At 51.1% G+C, this 12,171-nt stretch overlaps 1 protein-coding gene across 1 annotated transcript in view; it reads left to right on the top strand.

Moving 5' to 3' along the window:
* The window catches only part of LOC113208659 (uncharacterized), a 199,034-nt gene that overhangs the window by 179,431 nt on the left and 7,432 nt on the right, over positions 1–12,171 (top strand). Inside the window, exon 4 of the transcript XR_008010907.1 lies at positions 8,573–8,765. The gene's annotated coding sequence lies outside the window, so the exon portion shown is untranslated. The remainder of the gene's footprint in view (positions 1–8,572; positions 8,766–12,171) is intronic.

Raw genomic sequence — 12,171 nt, 5'->3', positions numbered from 1 at the left:
CACACACACACACACACACAGAGTCAAACAAACACAAACTGTCCTCCAGCGGACGCCTCCTCTCCCTGGAGCCTCCTCCAGCAGTAGTCGGGCCATAGCCGCTCCCCCGAGCACAATGCGCCGTAAAAGATATTGCAAAGAAGCAGAGCGACGACTCTCTCGAAGTGTACCAGAGCTGTGGAGAGAAGGGAAGGTCCTCGGGAGAGCAGCGGGGGGAGCCCTGCGCCGCCGCTAGGGAAGGTTTCGTTCAAGTTTTTGTTTGTTTTCCGCTGCTCATGCTGCTGCTGGTGTGTCCGGTATGGAAGCGCCTGGGAGGTAGACCGCCCCGCCGGACGTGCGTGTCCTGCCGGGTTGCCTATCTCACTGGTCACAGGCGCTTCGCCGGTCGAGTTCTTTCTTTTCTGTTATCAGTTTTGCATGACCCGCGCAGAGTGTTTTCTCCACCACCAGCACCAGCACCACACCCCCAACTTCTCTCGCCGTCATAAACTTTTGTACTTCGCGCCGCCGTCGCGCGCAAAACTTTCCCGCGCCGCGTTCTCATTGGCCGGCGGCCAGCGGCGGGGCCAATCGGAATGGGCCGTGGAAGCGTCGCGCCGCTCACAAAGGGAGGCTTCCTTCTTCATGACGGCGCGGTCGGCGGCCAAGGGGCGCCTCTGTGGCAGCAGAGCACTTATGTGTCATGCGAACCGAGTCAGGCCGAGCCGAGTCAAGCCAAGCCGAGCCGAAGCCGAGTGAGGACGAGCCGAGCCGGGGCTGACCGCACCGCGCGCGTCTTTGAGGTGAAAGGGAGGGACGTAGAGGCGCGAGTCCAATTTCGCTAATAAATATCTCGCCGCGCTGAATCAATGCGGACGCTGCACCGCGCGGCGGATTACGCGTCTCGTTTTTCTTCCTCAGGATCGGGACGCGCCGCTAATGCTGCTGCTGCTGCTGCTGCTGCTGACCGCTCGGCCATCAGCGCCCCGCTAAACTACAAACGCCTCGATCAAGTTTTAAATCGGGCGCGCGCGCGCAGAAGATCCCGAGACCCGACGACGGGGAAGTGCTCGGCCGGTGTGACCCGCGGCCGCGATGGGCTGCGTCAGAGAGAGAGAGAGGGGGGGGGGGGGGGGGGGTCCAGCTCGCGGGCTGAGACGAACGGCAGACGGACCTCGGTCCGTATGATCGCAGAGCAGCCTTGTCTCATTAATCTGTCGCGCGTGTACATGTGTGTGAGCGAGAGAGAGAGAGAGAGAGAGAGAGAGAGAGAGAGGTATGGGAAGTGTGTGTTCTGAGGATGGCGCTAGTATATGCATAGCGCCTGCGTAATAACACCAGAACACTCCCCCCTCTCCCTTTACCCGCCCGTCTTCATCCATCAACCCCATCACCCCGCCCCTCCCCCGACCTACCTCTTCACCTGACCACCAGGCCTGCTCAACTGCTATCGGGTGCGTAATTGCTAACGGTGCGCAAGTCTCATTAGACGGTGGTTACGGAAATTGTCGCATTGCAATAAAAATATAAAAAAAATTATTATAGAAATACTTAATGAGTTGTTTTTCTTGATGACTTTTTCCTTTATTGCGTATTAATGATTTTTCAACCCTCATATTTTTGGACGATGACCTTTTTTTTCTTTTGTCTTTGTGCTTTACGTTTACGTTTTTTTTTTCTTTCTAAATGTTGCCGATGGTGATTGGCGACGCTTCGATGATGGTGATGTCGGCGGAGCGTGGCCTCGCGCTATTGACGCGCTATTTATCCTGGGCTGTCTGTTTTAAGCCCTTGGCCTGCAAGTCCGTCTGTCAGTCCCGGACCACACGACACACAGCGCTCTGGGAGTTTGGAGCACCGCTGGACTCCAGCAGGGCAAGGACTGCCGCTGGAGCGCGAGTCCTTACCTGGAGCCGAGCCGCTGGACGAAAACGACACACGCACGATAGAAAATGGATCGACAAGCGACCGTCAGTCTCAGTCAGTCAATCTGTTAGCTGTAGGTCATTGGCAGAGCTAAACAAAGTGAGCAGACTGTGTAACGTGAGTGTGCGCGCCGGCCGCGGGGCTGATATTGTGACGACGACGCTGTGAGGGGACGACCAGCCGGCCGGTCCGAGTGGATGAAACTTCAGGAAGACGGATATTTCAACGACCGAACCGACCGCGCCTCTCCTGCGGCACCCGGCGTATACGTATGCATTCATATGTAGGTGGTGTGTCCATTAGGATACAGCATATTTGTCATCATGCTGCGAAAAGTTTTAAGTAATTTCGTTTAATAAACAGACTTCTATAGCTTTTATAAGACTTACAAAAAGTTGCAAATTCACAATCCTATAAACTATCTGCAGAAGTTATCCATCCTATTTAATCTTCGCGTAATGTTTGCATAAGTTTGCCTTAAAAATTACTACAATAAAAGAGTCTGGTTTGACTTGAAAAATTTGATCATGATTATTAACATATTCTAAATTTATTGTGCGTTCTAGTCGAGGCGCCGCTGTTCTCGTCCGTGCTGTCTGGTGCACGTGCTTGCTTCTCCACCACCCGCGTCTTTTTGACTCTCTCTTTCTCTCTCTCTCTCTCTCTCTCTCTCTCTCTCTCTCTCGCTCGCTCGCTCGCTCGAACTCTCTACCCACAGGACCGGAGAGCACACAGCTCCCACATCTGTTAGTAGATGTAATGTATTCACGCATTTAAGTAATTTGTATGCGGTGATGACGCCCGCGCCTCATCCAGTGCAATACCCGACTTAGTATTTGGCCGCGCTGATTTATGGATGCGGAGGAAGATTCTTCCACGTGTGCGATATAAAAGCAGCACATTGGCGGAGCTCCCATGGAGAGGCTCTACCTGCGTGACGAATGCGCGAGGTTCTGTATTTTTCAAAATAAATCAACTTTTTAACTCTCTTTACTTTCCTATAGAAAAGCACTATAGTACTCACCTAATAGTCACGGTATTACTGACAATCGAAAGGAAAGGGCAATATCTCCGTGGACTCTAACAGGACAAACTTGGTATACGTTTTACAGCTGGTGCGATTGTCCTACGCTTGTGAGCTTGATCACGAAGTTGTCTGGCGGGAATAGAAAACTGAACCGAGAAAAGAGCCAAGTTGATGGTTGCTTGTGGGACGCGCGGCTGGGCTGGGCGTTAGGAGGACACGGGTACCGCTGCTGACTGTGCGGCGGCGTAGGGCATCGCGGCGTGGCTTGGATTGCTTGGATGTATCGATTTTTGTGCGATATGTCGATTTCAAGGCTGGCTGGCCGCCGCGCTGGCCGCCGCGCTGGCCGCTCGGTGCGGTGGCGTACCGGTGCGCTTGCCGGTGCTTGGCTGTGCTGCTCAGGTTTAGGTTTCCACATTGTGCTGTCCTGTCCCATATTAATGCGCCCACGGCCCCGCTCCGCCAGAGTGATGGCCTCTGAGGGGCCCACTGAGTCTCCCATTTCATTTCACCAGAAGCCCAGAGCCGGCCCGCGGGCCCCGGCGGGTGCACCTCGCTCGGGGAACGGTCACGGAAAGGCAGCCGAACCCCCCCCCCCCCCCACCCCTCTCCTCATTTTCTACTCGTCCCCAGGAGGCTATGCCTGCGACGAAGGCTGGGGAGATGGCGGCTGACTGTAATCGGAGAAATGTGTGGCGGTGGTCATCTTTCGAATATGAAAACGCAGCCCAATTCGTCTTCCAGTCGAATTGGCGCGCGCAATGCGCTGCCTCGGCTCTGCGCGCGCGGGCCCTCGAGTCCATTGAGACGACGACGTGGCCAGGCGAGCGCCGCCTAACCAGGGTCCAGATTGACTGACAAGGGAAGGTTTTTAGGTGTTACACACCAATTTCGCTGGGCGCGATACATATTGCAGGGGACATATGTAGATTATGATTGGCACCGGTTTTAGCTGCCCATACTATGTTTTTCGTTTGTTTTGGACAATTTTTAGTAGGAAAACATCATAAAACCAGAAAAAATGTGATCTTCAAAAGTCTATATCTCCGGAACCGTTTGAGCTACGCCATCCAGATTTTGCACAGAGGTAGTCCGCATGGATACCTTATTTGTCTAAAAATATGGGAAGAGTCGAAAAAAATTATTGAAATGGTCCGAAATCCAAGTCGAAACCCAAGTAAGGAAGGTGCACATAGTTTGTGACATTTTCTTCGATGTTTTTCGAAAAAAATTATACTTCACAGTAATTTAGTTACAAATTCGGCGTACCTCTGTGCAAAATCTGGGGGGTGTAGCTCAAACGAACGGAAAAAAAAAAGATTCGCTGAGCCAGCTAATATATTGACTGGTATCTGGACAGACAAGCACATAAACTTCTGTAATCACTATATTGTCTACTCTAATCAATCATTGGCTGTACCAGTCAAAGATAAGTTGTATGAAGTAATGATTCGCCTGCATCAGTAAGGTAGACCTCGACTGATTAAGGTAAGGGATGAGCTCTTACAGCTAATTTTTGACTGGCACAGCCAATGATTGATTAGAGTAGACAATATAGTGGTTACAGAAGTTTATGTGCTTGTCTGTCCAGATACCAGTCAATATGTTAGCTGGCTCAGCGAATCTTTTTTTTCCGTGCGGTTCCGGAGATATAGGCATTAGAAGATCACATTTTTTCTGGTTTTATGATGTTTTCCTACTAAAAATTGTCCAAAACAAACGAAAAACGTAGTATGGGCAGCTAAAACCGGTGCTAATCTTAATCTACATATGTCCCCTGCAATATGTACCGCGCCCAGCGAAATTGGTGTGTAACACCTAAAAACCTTCCCTTGTGAGGCGAGGACAGGTTTCCTCGCCGCAGTGGCACGGGGGAGGCCTCACCGCGGGGGAGCGCCCCTTGCCCGCGGTGTGGGTGACACTAAAAAGACGGCTGCGACCTGCGGCACTAACCTCTCTCGTCTGTCCGGTGAAAAATTCGTGGCTAACCCACGTCATAATTCACACGGACACAAAATTTCCGTCTTTTTTAGCGGTAGAGTTTGTTCACTCCGCATTACTAGTCGTATTCGCAAGTTCTTGTTTTTTTGGTAAAATGCGCTAAGGTTTCGTCTGTGGTAAATACCCAGGAAATGTTTTCTTTGATTCAGGGAAAATTTCAACCTAAATTGAGGAATATTTTTCCTTTATGTTGAGGAAAACGTATTAAACATGTTGAATTTTTTCCTCATTTGAACGACAATATCTTTGAATTTACGTAAAAATTACTGTAGCCTTAAATATACTTGGATCAAAGAAACTGTTTTTATGGCGCAGAGTAACCCCATCAGAAAGAAAGTTACCTACCATAGGATAGTTTTAACGCCGGACCCTAAAAACAGTACATTTACTAAATGCAAAGGAAAATTGCCGTGACAAAAGTAGGCTCTCTGAAAATAAACTTTTCCCGTCATAACAATTAGCGAAACTCGGCGTGACTTCCTCATTGAAACGCAAATACACACTTACGGCGCTGGACTCTGATTCAGGCGGCGGGCGGCCGTGCTAAGTAAGGACACTTCTATGCCGTCCTCATCGAGGCTGCGCGGGGCTTATGCAAAGCGATGAACATTATACAAGCCGGACCTCCCACGTGCAGCGCGTGCCAGCGACAAAGGGATGTCAAAGATTTGCCAGATTCGCCAGGGCCGCCAAAAAAACAGTTCTGCCTCCCCTGCAGCGAACGAAACGCCGCGCGAGCCTCCGTAACTGTATTGAATGACGTGCGTCTGATATTAACTTGTATACATTCTTAATTCGGGCGTTCTAAAACGAGGATTGACTAGTTTTTGAAACAAAGCCTCTGTGTTGTTATTATTATTACTATTATTATTATCCGTAATTTGCTTTTTTTTTGCACAAATATTACAAAAATAGCATCGAAAAATGTTAAGGTAAATTAAACTAAAATTGAACACATGAAATCCATTCGCTTCCTGTACGGGGGTGTGAAAGAAATAGTATAGCGTATGTTATTTGCTATTCTACCAGGGTGGTGATGTGGGGGAGTGTTGTGTTAGGCGATAGGAGGGTCCCATCCCATGCTCGATGAGAGAAGGGGTGACAATGATTTTCTACCGGCACTTGGAAACGGCCGGGAGGGTTCAATATATCATGTATTCGCGAGCAGTAAATAATACACTGATGCCCGCCCTTCCCTCCCCCAATCTCTCCCTCCCTCCCTCCCTCCCTCCCTCCTTCTCGCTCTCCCACTCCCTCTTGACAAATCCCGATCCCCGGATCGGATCAAGGCGCGCAAAGGCGCTGGGGGTAAATAATGTCCTCGGACGTCCGCTTGGACGCGATCATAGTTTCAGCACTCTCGCGTCAGCACTCTCCTCCTCGGGGCAACGCGCGTGCGTCCCCGGGGAAGGCGCTGGAGGCGAGGCTGGAGGCCCCGCGATGCTCCGGGGGGACGCGCAGGTCCTCCATCAGCAACGTATATCCCCCCGGCCGTCCCGGCCCATCATGTGGCACCGGCCCGCCACATTAGCCGCCATGAAATATCCACTCCGCACGCTTCAACATTTTTGCTCGTTTCTCACGTTTGTTATGATGTTTTTCCGAGATAACGGTGGTGTGCTGCGCGGCGGGCTGCTCGACGGCCTTGTTGTTGCTGAGCGGGCCGAGCTCGTAACTCACAACGGCAGCCGCAAAGGGGGACGACACCCGATCAATTACTCAACCCTCCTGTTCGTGTGTTTTCTCCCCGGGGCCGAAAAATGTCCTAGGCTAAATGGATATTGCTTTATAATGATGAAATTATCGTCATGAGGCTCCCCTTCTGTTTGCTGCCGCGGTGGCTGACCGCACGACACACACACACACAGCGAGAGAGAGTGACAGAGACAGAGACACGCACACAACCGCAGGGCTAATGGCTCAATCTTATTCAATTCGCCCGTGTGTTCGTCTGTTTAGACTGTCCGTCTCCTACTACATAATAGTAATAGTGTAGTGTTGTTGCGTTACGATTTTTTGTTCTCTCTCTCTCTCTCTCCATCTCTCCCTCCCCTCCCCCCAAACATAGAGCATGCGCTTACCTCTCCCGTGTGTGTGTGTGTGTGTGTTTTAATGTTTGGACGGAAGTAGATGAAGGCGGTGCAGGTAATGGTGTAGCGGCGCTGTATGTCAGTGAGTTTTTATCGACAGTTACGACAGTACGATCGACAGCAGCGAGAATGAACGCAAACGAAGCAGGCCTTACTGCAGACAGAGTTCGTGTTAATCTATCAAGGAAAAAACTTTGTAATGCCAATGTTAAAACATTATTATCATTGTTGTCCATATGGTCTTACCTGCTTTACCGTGCAATTCAAACACACATGTTTGCTACCGTTGCTACGAGTAGTTTACACGCATGGTTGTGTAAGGACAAAGCTGTACAGAGATTTTCTTTGCAGGGCACGTTGGATTGCAGAGTGGCACTTACACACACTCCCTCTCGTTTTACGGGGTTACCTCGAGGGTACTGTACCTTTGCGAAAAACTAATGGCAACGTTTTTTATCAGTCAGGTAAAGAAGCAAAGGTGTGATTGGTGTAGATGAGTTTTGTGAGAAGGAGAGAGGGTCGCCTGCTCGTTTTGGGCTGCTTTGTGCCCCGCGGCGGCTGGCATCGTAACTCAGGAGAAAGCCATTCTACGACCGATTATTTGAAGAATCAACAGCTCTTTTTTTGTGGTCACCACGGCAAACACGTCGTAAAATTGTGGAAATGACTATGATTGTGGGTAAGGGCCTTTGGGGTAAGCGGCTCTTTGAGAGCGGCCGCTGGAACCGAAACGGAAGGCTTGTGGCCGCGGCGGCGTGTGAGATGTCTTCATATGGTGTCACGATATGGGCGCCTCGGTCACGCCAACAGGAAACAGAGATTACGAGTGGGTTATTAGGTACTGCTTATCCCTTCCCCCCTCGTTACCTTTTTTCTTCTTTTTTTTTTTTTTGATAAAGCGTTTTAAGAGAAGGGAAGGCCATAGCGTCCTGATAAAATGTTGCAGGTTTTTCGGCAAATTGTAGCACGTGATATGGGTGGTTCGCCCTGTTTGTTATGAAAGGTCTTGCGTGCACTTTGTGCAGGGAATCATATCTCCCCCCCTCCTGGGCGTAATGCTGGGGTAATTAACTGACGTGAAAGGGAAGAGGGTCGACCGACGCGTGCGCCGGGTCCACGTGTGTGTGTGTGTGTGTGTGCGTGTGTGTTTCGGGAGCGGCTGAACGAAAACCGGACACCTCGCTCGGCCTCTCAAAAAAGTGACAGCTGCAGCGATGCCGGGCGTCGCTGCGTCGCTTGCACTCGTAGCGCGCCTAGAGGGTGCCAATACAATCTTGTCGTAGAGTGGACATTTGGTCGACGCTACCGTGTACACCAACCCTTGGCAGTTAGTTACAGATTTGACTTTCTCAAGCTGGCAGCAGGGGAAGGGCTCTGCTTCCGTTAATGCCTGATTCGTGTTCGCACACCCCAATAAACAATTTATGGTGTCTAGTTGGCAAACCTCTTCTTTTTTTCCTCTTTCACTCTCTCTCCAGTCCCAGACTTGTGTATTTTTGTCCTAAAGATAATGTTGTGAAAAGTGTTGTCTGCGTTTATTTTTCAGGAGTTATTGGCGCATTGCGTTCCCAGTGCGGCGCTTCGTGTGTGCACGCCCGCGCCGGACCCAAAGGTTATCGCCGTACATTAAGAATCCCTTAGCGAGCCTATCGAGAGGTTAGGGAGGCTCGTGGAAGAGATGACCGGCCGATAGCAGGACTGGGCTACCGAGCAGCCCAACCAGAGCGACAAGAAAGTCGACGGTGAGTAGTCGTAAAGTTTTACACGCGTTCAATGCGAACTTTTCTCTGCTCTGCTCAACCTGCTTTCATGTTATTTCAGCAGAGTCCAATCTTCCACCGCCCGATCCCCCTCCTCTTTCCCCTCTGCTACTCCTAAACAACTACAACAATCGCGTTGGAAGTTGAGTGCAATGGAGAAATTGAGTGACACCTCGTGTAACCCAAACCAGGTGGTGATTACATCCATTTTAAATATGAGTGCGATTATTATTGATCTAAACTACTTTCTTTTCTGAGCGACAAAAAGGGCCATAGTTTCGTGTGCGGGATGTTTTGATAATGGCGCTCTCATTTCACCATCAGATGTAAAGATGGAGAGAGAGAGAGAGAGAGTGAGAGAGAATGGAGGGGGGGGGGGCATAGTCCATTAGGATGAGGTCTCACCCAGTTCCATTATCGTACCACGCTTATTTCTGGAAGTGTAGGCCGACTGCTGATGCACTCACTCACACACAGGCACGCGCACTTCTAATTAGTGCCCTTGGTTATGCCTCCATGTGTTTTCGTCCCCTTGATGCATGTCGTCATGCAGGAGAAAGACGGGCAACTCGCGCTCAATGCGGGGACGACCCGCGTCGTCGCGGAAATTAAGATTTTACAGCCCGAAATTTTTCAAAAAAACAATTTGGAAACTTTTCCATCAGAACTAAATTAGAAAAACTAAAATATTTCCAGAAAAAATGGAAAAATATAAGACTTCTAAGGAAAAAATTGAAACATTTTGAGAAAAATAATCTTGCATAATTTTTTTTCAAACACTTTTCTGAAAAATTTAAATTTCTACGCTTCCGGAATCACACTCCAAGAATGCCGAAGGGTCCAGCCGTATCTCGGTCGCGGTTGATCGCACGCACGGTCGGTCTTTTCTGCCGCGGTCGGTCGGTCAGTCGGTCGGTCACGGTCAAAGTTTGCGAGCGGCTCACGTCCCACAGGAAACACACCTACCCCAACAACTGGGGCTGCCGCGCTGCGGTTATCGGCGGGCCCCGTGCAGCTATGCGCATGCCGCATGCCGGCTCGTACGCCCCGCCCCGCCATGCCCCGCCACGCCCCGCCACGCCCCGCCACGCTACACCGCGGTAGAAGGCTACAGAGGGGCAGCGGGCAGGAAGGCCTTCCCCCCGACAAACGGACAAATGGTGGCCATTCGTCTCCGCGGAGGGCTCCTCTCCGGCCTCCTCCCGGCGGTGCCGGCGCGAGTAGTTCCTCTCGCCCTCTTTGTAGTGGCCGAGGGGGGCGCGGCTCGTATTAGGGGCTGGACCCCGCCGGACCCCCCACCGGCCATTAGCCGACGACGCTTTTCACTTTCTCAGAGCGGCGTGCGTTAATTCGTATTTTATTTTCATTTCGTTTGCTTCGCCATCGGGAGCAACAACGTTGGCCGGCGCATAGGACTAGCGTCATCTACAGAGCGTCCCCGCCGGGCATCTCTCTCTCTCTCTCTCTCTCTCTCTCTCTCTCTCTCTCTCTCTGTGCACGTGCACCCCCCTTCCCCGCCCCGCCCATTCCCTCCTCCTCTTGATGGCACTCTCCGTCTTCAGTAGGACAGTCTAACCCCTGCCACGTTGAGGGTAGGCCGACCCGCACGACAACTGTGTATAACCTAGTTGCCTATCCTCAGTTTCGCAGGCGCTCGAAGTGCGATTTTCCTACTTTTTCTTTAGCTGGGTGTAACTGTATTCCCCCCTAATAAGGACAAACGTTGTAAGCGGATGCTTTTCCTGACCTCCGACCCCTCCTCTGTCACACTCTGCCTTCTGGCCTAAGGCTTTTCGGTGGGAGGAGGGGACAAAAGAGCAGGGTCACTGCAGAGACAAAGGTGTGTCCAATACAAAAAGAAATGACTGCCTTAGCTTCCATATTGGCTGGGCAGTAAAAGTGAGATTTTTTTGTTTTACTTTACATTTTGTAGAGCAGCGTGGGAATTGTTTCGGTTGTCGTTGTTATCGTCTTGGAGACACCTCTTGCGGAGGAGTTTATTGTTTTCGGAAATGAAGTGACGCTGGGTCCATAAATTAGAGCACACCACCACAACAGCAACAACACACTTTTCCCCGATTTATCATCACTTTGCCGTCGTTACTGTTCGTCACGGTGGCCGTGGAGTGCAGTACGTGCTGCCGCCGTCGCTGTGGCCTCCAAGGCCGTCGCCGTGGCCGGGGAGCAGGGAACTGGGCCACCACCAATGATATCGGGATTAACTGTTGCCCGTGTAGCGTATGCACCCCCCGCTGCTGCTGCTGCTGCTGCTGCTGCTGCTGCTGCTGCTGCTGCTGCTGCTGCTGCTGCTGCTGCTGCTGCCGCCGCCGAGCCGTCTCGACGGAATAAGCTGCTCGCCCGACGAGAGGCGTTGTGCCACTGCACTATAATTGTGAGAAGCCTCGCCCGCTGCCTGTCTTGTGTTTCGGACTGGCCGATGTCGGTGTTGACACCCGCGTCGCGTCCGTGTTGCTGGGTATACCAACCATACCAGCAGTGACGATGGAGATATAACAGAACATAGAAACACGTGTTGTTGTGTTGTTAAGTCTTTTTGTTGCTTGTTTTTTTGCTTAAATTGATATATTTTTTGCCGGGTGCGATATCCGCAGCCCACTCTGTTCGCCCGGAGCGCATCCTGATAGGCCAGTGCACCCACACACACACACAGACACACACACACAGAGTCTTGCTCGAAGCGCAGCGCCACCCACTGAGCTCGGCGCCTCCACTCTACTCACTGTCGTCGAACAGAAACACAAATATACAACATCACACAATACGGCCGCAAAAAAATCAAGAGATTTCTTTTTTTATAATTGAAATTGAGTAAAAGGGCATTATATCCAGCATTATATATTGTATGGCGGATTAATGGAATGAGCTAGGACCGTACTGACGGTAGCAATAATTGGTTCTCGCGCTGAGCTAGGCCACACACACACACACACACACACACACACACACACACACACACACACACACTTGTGTCAGTGTGTGAGACAGACGGTACAGAGGGGTACACTGTAAAGCCGAAAGGTAACTTTTGCGCAGATATTACTCTGCCGAGGGTGACAATTTTCGACAATCACCTCACGCGCGGCAAGAAACGATTTGTCGCCCTGCCCGGGGTAATGTGCCGTCGCGTCTCCCGTGTTGAGGGTAAGAATTCTTACCCTCGCTCAGAGGTTACTTTTCTCGCCGCGCCGGCGGCAACCGCTATTCGCCGCCTCGGCGTGACAAAACTTCCCAATGCGCTTCACCCCGCACGGGCGTGAAAAATCTTTCCTCTGTGGTGGTGACTCTTGCGGCCGTCGGTTGGGAAATGTTAGTTGCCGTAAGGCGGCTACTTCTAATCGCCGCCTCTGCGAGCCAAAACTGCTCTTTA

This window comes from Frankliniella occidentalis, unplaced genomic scaffold (genome assembly GCF_000697945.3).
Source record: "Frankliniella occidentalis isolate FOCC.00 unplaced genomic scaffold, Focc_3.1 Scaffold26, whole genome shotgun sequence".
In the NCBI taxonomy this organism is placed as follows: Eukaryota; Metazoa; Arthropoda; class Insecta; order Thysanoptera; family Thripidae; genus Frankliniella; species Frankliniella occidentalis.
This window is presented reverse-complemented; position numbering and strand designations above follow the sequence as displayed.